An 8,265-nucleotide genomic window follows, 5' to 3' on the forward strand; every position below is an offset into this window, starting at 1 on the left:
CCTCATTGGGGGCTGAGCCCCCCTAAAATGAAAATCCTAGAACCGACCCTGCACATCACATCATTGGCAATATGGATTATTTCATGGATGGGCTCGTTTTGGACACCTTGCCATTTATCTGCTGTACATTTATGCTGTATGTGCATTATTGTATTTTGGTTGTATTCTTCTCTATACCAACGTGGTAAATTTATCTCTAAAGGTTGATCTAAGATCACGTAATAGACAATGCATTGCAGATTCACAATAGAGGTTTGAAATTTAATTGCCAAACTCCAGATGGCGCCCTTGTCACGCTTATGCGTACTGTGCTGCATTAGGTAAGCACAGAGGAATGGTCAACCCATGTACAAAAAAATGCACCTCTGTGCACACCCATTTAGAGCTAACAACAGGTTTAGCAGGCCCAGAGACCTCATCCTGCTGATTCACTGTAGAAATAATAACAAGACTGCCATGGGAAAAGCCTTGCATATGAATTACACTCTCCTTTATAACCAGATTCCAGTGCAATAAACTGTACATCTGAGAAAACAATTTGTAAATCACTATTGTGGCGCATATATGCAATTGAAGGGATTATTACTGTGTTTGTGTGGTCATGCTGTTTTGTTATTCTCACACTTATGTCCTTCACTATTTTGCACAAAATAAAACTGAAACCACATAAATGTCAGTGTGATATATGCTGATTGTTTTAAGGTAAAGAAAACATAGATTGTAATAAATTTAGGTCACTGTAAAAGCACTTTACAGTGTTGGAAACACAACTCTTGAAAGGCTATAAGATGACACATGTCACAGGGTAGCTCCCATCAGACCTAAAAATAACCTGACATTTTACTAGAGCGTGTAAGATTGTTCATGCCAATAATATGAGGCTTAAATATGATCATAAGTCAACTTATGACAAATTAGCCCTCTCTTGCATGCATTATGCTATTGAAAAGGTTTTATAACAATCACAAATGCTAAAATCACAAATACATAGTAAAAAATATATATTTGGGAGTGGATATTTCATGCAATTTACACTATGTGAAAATGGAAAGAAATTCATCAAAGACAGCAAATATTTTGTGTAAATAAATATATGTTGTGAAATTGAGTGATTATACAATCTGTTGATGGCATAATAGTAAAATTACTTTACATGACAGTATATGACTTTTATTTATTTGACTTTTTACTTTAACTTAAATGTTAAGAAAATACTCAAATGCAGTATTTAATAAATACTCAATAATGAATAACACAAAAATTCATTCCATCCATTACGCACTGTATTCACATCCATTCCACCATTGCATAATTTTGCCTCTAGGCAACAAACACATTAAGCAAATCCTTATTAAAATTGTTTATACCTTCAAACGTCACTAAAAATGTGAATTATATTTTTTGATGTGTGCAAATCACCAAAAATAGCCCTTCGAGCAAAAATGTCTCCTCCACATAGGCTAACGAAAAAGTTCAAATGACCATGAGGATGTAGTTGACCAAGTCAAAGCATTTTACTTGTTTATTCAACGTCATCTCTTCATTATTAATTGCTATGTAATATGCATAATGTGCTTATTAATAAAACGGGTTTGTTACCCTGAGGCAATTTCGTGGATTAAATGAGTGTTAATGTAATTTAAAAAGTGGACATTTTTAGAATGTATTCATCCATAAAAACGGTATTATTTAACTGCCTCTTTTGCACGGTAAATGCAATTTTCTCGCGTCAGACATAAATGAGTCTCACAACATTGTCCCAAACAGCCCCACACAGGACGAGATTGACAGGACAGACAGCAAATGATACGCCGCTATCACAGGAGGCGGGGCTCTGTCTACGCCACGGCGAATCAGCGCGCAGCAAAGGCGGGGTTTGTGCCAGTGGGGCTGTCAGTCAGCCGCTCGCTGCGTCCTGAGATCTGTGGAGTTGTTGCGCTTCTATTGTGGAAGGCGAGTCTCTTTGGGAAATAACGCGTGTATTGGCACAAGGAATCGTTGCGTTGTCTCATTTTCACATTTAATGGGATTGTCGTCTCGTACTTGGCGAGGTAAGACGACAAACAACTGAATCTGTCTCTTGTCAATGAACTTGTTCCGAAAGAAACTTTTTCTTAAAGGTGAACTCCGCGGAGCTTCGTGGGTTTTGTCCATACAGATCCATCCTGCTCCACAGCGCGTGTGTTTTTGGTTTTAACAATGCTTTTGGGAAAGCAGGGGAAATATAAAATTGCTTTGTTTTAGGTAAAGTTTATTAAAATATATGCCGTTGCTGATGCACATAGCCTAACCGTGGCCAGTTTAGTTGTGTGTTATTCATTGTTTGGGAATGGGGGAGTTAATAAAAACATCTACAATACATTTGTTTGCACTCTAGTCGCTGTACAATTTGTGATTTGTTTGAACATGTTGAATATTTATTCGCTTTGTCGTTTTCTTTTCACTTTAAAACTTGATAGATCGATAGTTCACCCAAAATGAAAATGGTCTTCATTTACTCACCCTCACGACTTGGCATCCTTTCTTCCGTAAAAAACTAAAGTAATCGACACGAGTCGTTATTTATGTTCAAAGGCTTCTGATGCCATGCTATATAGCTTTTTGTGAGGAACAGGCCGAAATGTAAGTTGCTATCTACCCGTCATCCGCTTCATTAAAAACGCTGCTAACGTTAAGTTACCCAATTGTTCAGTCAGGGGATTGAACTCCCGATTCGGATCAGTCTGATTCATGAACTAATCTTCCACCGTGTCCGCATTTGCGTACTTCCCTACTGTAAAGTAAGCAGAAATCAGTAGCATGACAGAATGCGCAGTTTCATGAAATACTAAGTGAACAATAGCTGAATGACCTAAGTTACCACATACCCTTGAATTAGCAGCGTCAACTGCGTCACATGACAATAACAACATGACAAGCATGTACTCTTCTCAAAGAGTTTGCGATTTTGGAAGCATTCTCTGGTTCGAAGTGTGGAACAAGTGATCACTTTGCTATCCCATAAGGCTTAGAAACTATTATATAATATATCTATATATAGATATATATATTAAATTGTATTTCTACTGCATACTCACTAACCCAAGAAGGCACTTTTGGAAAAAGCGAATTAGATGAATTGCAAATTAATAATAAAAAAAATAATTCAGACTCACTTTTTCAAAAATTGGTTAAGACTGCTTCTCCCATGAACTTGCCAAGAAGTGCTAGGGTATTGTAGGGCTTCAGGCAAGTTGGAAAATAGCACACAAGTAATTTTGACTATTTTTATGTTAATTTCATGGTGATTTTGTGCCCTCTTTGAAGCTTCGTCTTTTATTGCCATTACATGAAAGACATTTTTTCCAAAATATCTCCTATCTCCACAGAAGAAAGTCAGTCATACAGGTTTGGAATGACTGTACAGTTGATCATTTTTGTGAGAACTATTACTTCAAAGCCCTTCAGTCTTCAACTGATCCTATACATTTTCGTTTTGTGATTGCCAAAAGGAAATCAGTCATTTTAGTACAAATGATTATCTTCGATCTAATTGCGGAAATGCTCATTCTGTCACTGGTCTTCATCCTAAGAGAGATCATCTGAAAGTACTCATTACTCACTGGTGTTGAAAACCCTGCAACGGTCCGAAATGGATTAGTCTCACTTAATTTGTAACGCTTTAAAGAGAAATCTTTTTTTTTGTAGTTCCTTCAGCAGTAACCTTGGTAGCCAGCTGTTGCTGCGAACATCTTGGCAGTCTACCCAGTAAATCTGAGGTTTTATTTCTCTCCTGGGTTTGGAGTTTTTGATGCCCAAATTGGAGGGGTTTGTGTGCTTTGCAGGCCGAAACCCTTTGTAGCGCCGCTGTCTTTGTTTTAGGCGCATCCATTATTCAAATTCAAGCAAATACTTTGTTCTCATCTGTTAGAAACTGAGTGGCATGTAAATGAAATGTCTTCATCAAATGGAGACTACAGATATCCGCCCAAATGTCTTGTTGCATGTCAAATGAGGTGCAGATGGCTCTGAATGCTCATCTAATGAGTTGCTGTATATTTTATTGTTAATTGAATTATCAAAACTCCAATGTAATTATGTTCAGCCTAGCTAAATTTAGTCAGAAACACTTCTCACCAAGTGCTGTTTCTGTGAAATGTTCATATTCTCACTTAAATGATGATCTACTGCTTTAAACCACTGAATGAATAGTCATGCTGCTTTGTGTGGTCATTTGAAACCCCCTCAGGGTGGATTAGAAGTCAAACACCCCGAATGTCTGACAACAGGGAACCCGTCAAAAACACTTTCCTCGCGCTCAGAGGGTTCAAATCAATGGCCTTTGTGTCGCTACCACTGACAGAAAACAGGCCTGAGGGCGATTTGTTTGTGTTAGCAGATTAATTTCCCCTCTCTCTGTGTCATGGCGGGCACCTGTCAGCACTGAGGGACTCTTCACGTGAACCCTGTGGGACTTTTCGGCTGTCCCGACATAGTGCGGTCAGGCTAATTAAGTCTCTGATCTTTTCTTTGCGACTCTCTGGTCTCGTCCCTCGGGCCTTAGACCTACCTTGAGATCTTAGAGAAAGATCAGCAGATGTTTTTCAAGTGGTTTAGTGCAATGCAATTCAGCAAATTATATTAGATGCAGCTGAGTCTGAGTTTGCCCTCGACTGACCGTTGATTGAGTTATCTAATTCTTGCGAGACCCCGTTGACCCTAGTGGGCAAATCAGAAGACGCCTCTGCTTTTTCATTGTTCATAGGCGACTGTGTGAGTTGTGGGTGGTTGTGAATGTTTGTGTGTCTGGCTCCATGGGAGGACTCCTCAGTTGTTTCCTCTGTGCATCTCTGGTTCCCTAGGGATGGAAAACAATCAGAGCATATTTAAGCGCCCAGATCCTGCACAGTGGGGCAGATTATGTGCATAGTTTGAATAATTCACAGATAATGAAAAGGAAATAAGTTTGGATGTGTTTCAAGTTTACCAAATCAAGGTCAGGAGTTGAGAACACCTCGGGAAACAAGATCCAAATGGCTTAATTCGAAGAATAAACTTCCCTGCCCTAAGTGTGACCTCTTTCTGGAAGAGTTTGTCTTTTGCTTCTTTCGAAAAGGAAGCATTACATTTTCTCTAGACACAGATCAGATGCTCTAGTTCCAAAGCTATTTGCCCGTCTGGTAACTCCTAAAATAGTCATTCATGTCCATGTAAGACCCTGTTTGTTCATTGATTTATTGTGAGATTATGTTCTCAGATGAAAAAATGGTTGAATAATCAGCTGGAGATCAAGAAAAGCTTTTGAAATGACTGCTGGTAGTGAAATCTGTTCTCTTGAAGTGGAGTCTCAGAAAAAGATGACAAAGGATACATTGTTAATTTGCTGGTAGTAATGCACCACAGTTTTTTTTAAACTGATGGATAGCATCAGGAGAATGCATGGACACAGACAGGGATTAGCTATGGCCATCTGTTGCCCGAGGAATCAATAGCCAGACCTTTCTCAGCAGGTACAGGAAAGGATCACTGCACCACTCCATCAATGGTACTTCAGTTTGGCTGAGAGCGACCTCGGATACTCCCTTTATATCGAATGCTCAATTATACAACTTTGTGAGCAAGAGAGTGACGTCTTTAACGGGACAACGACTTCCACTCTTCCAGTTCCCTGCATGACCCACAAATTTCTTGTTAAGATAAATGGTAAAAAATACTCTGTTGTATGTTCTGCAGCGGTTGCCAACTGCTAATGTCAGTTTTTAAACTTTCCAAATGTGCTTTTTACCAAGGCTACCATATCATGAGTACACTCATTTGTTAGTGTTTTCCTGAATTTTCTGTTAATCTTTGTCTTCTTTCTGACGTATGTCGTTTTTTATTTGGTTGTCCCAATGGACACTTCCATTGCAAGAAAAGGTTTCCTTTTAGTTTGGCATTGAGTTCCCAGCTATTTTCTTCCTTCACCCATTCTCTTTCATGGCTCTTTTTTAAGGTGTCGACACAATGGAGTATCTTCCTATGACACTTCCACAGCCTGGAGGTTTGGGGATTCGGTTTTCAGGTCGATATAGAGTAGAACATTACATCCTTATTGCGGTAGACAACCCTAAAGAGCTGATGCCATCTCAGACCACCCTTCTCACTTCTGCCTGAGTGACTTTCATGACATTCCTGGCAGAATCACCTGGCCTTAGCACCCTGCATTTCTGAATCTAAGACATTGTGTGGCTGGCAGACTAGAAAAACAAGCTTATGAGCATTGGTTTGTGTTGATTCTCTGTATGTTGTTTCATGCCAGGGTTTGCTATGAAACATGGATGTGTTATCTCAGAACTTAAAGCTCAGGCTATAGGTGTTGTATTGCAGTCATGCGACTTTAGCAGAACTAAAGTCAGAAGATATTTGGAGATGGAGGAAACTGCCTGGTATATGAGTGCTGGCAATTTGACAGAAGACCAAGGCTTGTACTGGAAACCTTAATGGACCTTAATGGTTCTGTAATTATATTACCAAATTACTTCTCTTTTTTCACATCCACATATTGTTCTTCAATGTTCTACCTAATCCAACACTCTCTCCATCTTAAAGGGATAGTTCATCAAAAAGTTTACTCAACCTCATTTGTTTACAAACCTGTATGACTTAACTTTATTGGAACACAGAACAACACAGGTCGTTCTGTTTACAAAAACCAAAACTGTTGAAACATACTTCAAATTATTATTATTATTTAATTTTTTTTTAAGAAGAAAGTCATACAGGTTTGATATGATATTAGGATAAGTAAATGATGGCATAATTTTATCTATCTTTAATACTTTTAATAATCAGTCTATTTATGCAAGACAAGTGTGTTTATAATGTATCAACATTTTATATCATATTTAATAGCCTACAGCCCCTGCCTCATAATAACGCAGCCATCTTGGACCATTCCCTCTTTTCTGGCTAATGCAAAGGCCCATGGGAAAGAGAGCCAGGCTGCTGGCAAACCCTGTCAGATGCATGGAGCCATCTGCCTCTACACCTGACACTGTAACACTCACTTCCATCCATCCAGTTGGGTCTCAACTAACATACTTCAAATTATTATTATTATTTAATTTTTTTTTAAGAAGAAAGTCATACAGGTTTGATATGATATTAGGATAAGTAAATGATGGCATAATTTTATCTATCTTTAATACTTTTAATAATCAGTCTATTTATGCAAGACAAGTGTGTTTATAATGTATCAACATTTTATATCATATTTAATAGCCTACAGCCCCTGCCTCATAATAACGCAGCCATCTTGGACCATTCCCTCTTTTCTGGCTAATGCAAAGGCCCATGGGAAAGAGAGCCAGGCTGCTGGCAAACCCTGTCAGATGCATGGAGCCATCTGCCTCTACACCTGACACTAACACTCACTTCCATCCATCCAGTTGGGTCTCAACTAGGGATGTCAACGATTAATCGATGATCGATTCATTGTCGATAAGAGATGCAATCGATTAAAGCTATCGATGGTCGATGAAGTCGTTTAATTTTGGGCTGCGTGCGGCTCATGCGCAAAACACGTGCGAGTTGTTTTGACTGTGGGTGTGAGTGACGGTGACAGTATATATAAATGCATCATCGTTCATTCATAATGTACAAATTAAGCTTTTAATGTGATTTAAACTTTAAAAATACATTAAAATAGAAACAACACAAAGTTCTTCAACATGGAAAGCAATAGAAATGTAGTAACTAAGCCATTTCCCCAGATAATTCTTTCATATTGGGCTCTGCGCTTTGCAGGGCTGCGGGACACAGGACAGATAGGCTATTCATTCCTACAACTTGTTAATTCGCTCCTACGACTTTTTAATTTGTGACCACTGTCCATGTTTCATTAATTTTGTTCCTTAAATAACCCATGATTTAACTAAAATGAGGGAACAAATTAATAAATCGAACAAATTCTTAATTCATGGCCATGAAATCTTTCATTTCCCTTAGATGCGAAAACAGTGATAAAAAGTGAATGACAATAAAATAAACCTGCGAGACGGTAATACATAAACCAATTATTCCTCTAATAAACAAAGCCTTTATACCACACTTGTCATAATCTGAGTTTATAATTTGTAAATAAATAATTGCTGGATTCAAAACAATTAAAAGGCGCTGTGACCGACACTGACAATACGTTTTCCCGGAGCATTCAATGATGTCACTAAATGGTGATGCCACAACTATAAGAGCATGCTTCACAAGTTTCTGCCTGGAGCTAACTAGCCTAGGCACAGGTTTTCAAGC

General features: G+C 38.5%; 1 protein-coding gene across 1 annotated transcript in view; it reads left to right on the forward strand.

The window, feature by feature from the left end:
• The first annotated feature begins 1,909 nt into the window (after positions 1-1,909).
• LOC107556113 (signal-induced proliferation-associated 1-like protein 2) overlaps positions 1,910-8,265 on the forward strand; it is a 72,814-nt gene continuing 66,458 nt past the window's right edge. Inside the window, exon 1 of the mRNA XM_016239153.1 lies at positions 1,910-2,051. The gene's annotated coding sequence lies outside the window, so the exon portion shown is untranslated. The remainder of the gene's footprint in view (positions 2,052-8,265) is intronic.

This window comes from Sinocyclocheilus grahami, unplaced genomic scaffold, assembly GCF_001515645.1.
Source record: "Sinocyclocheilus grahami isolate Dianchi unplaced genomic scaffold, SAMN03320097.WGS_v1.1 scaffold20.1, whole genome shotgun sequence".
Lineage (NCBI taxonomy): Eukaryota > Metazoa > Chordata > Actinopteri > Cypriniformes > Cyprinidae > Sinocyclocheilus > Sinocyclocheilus grahami.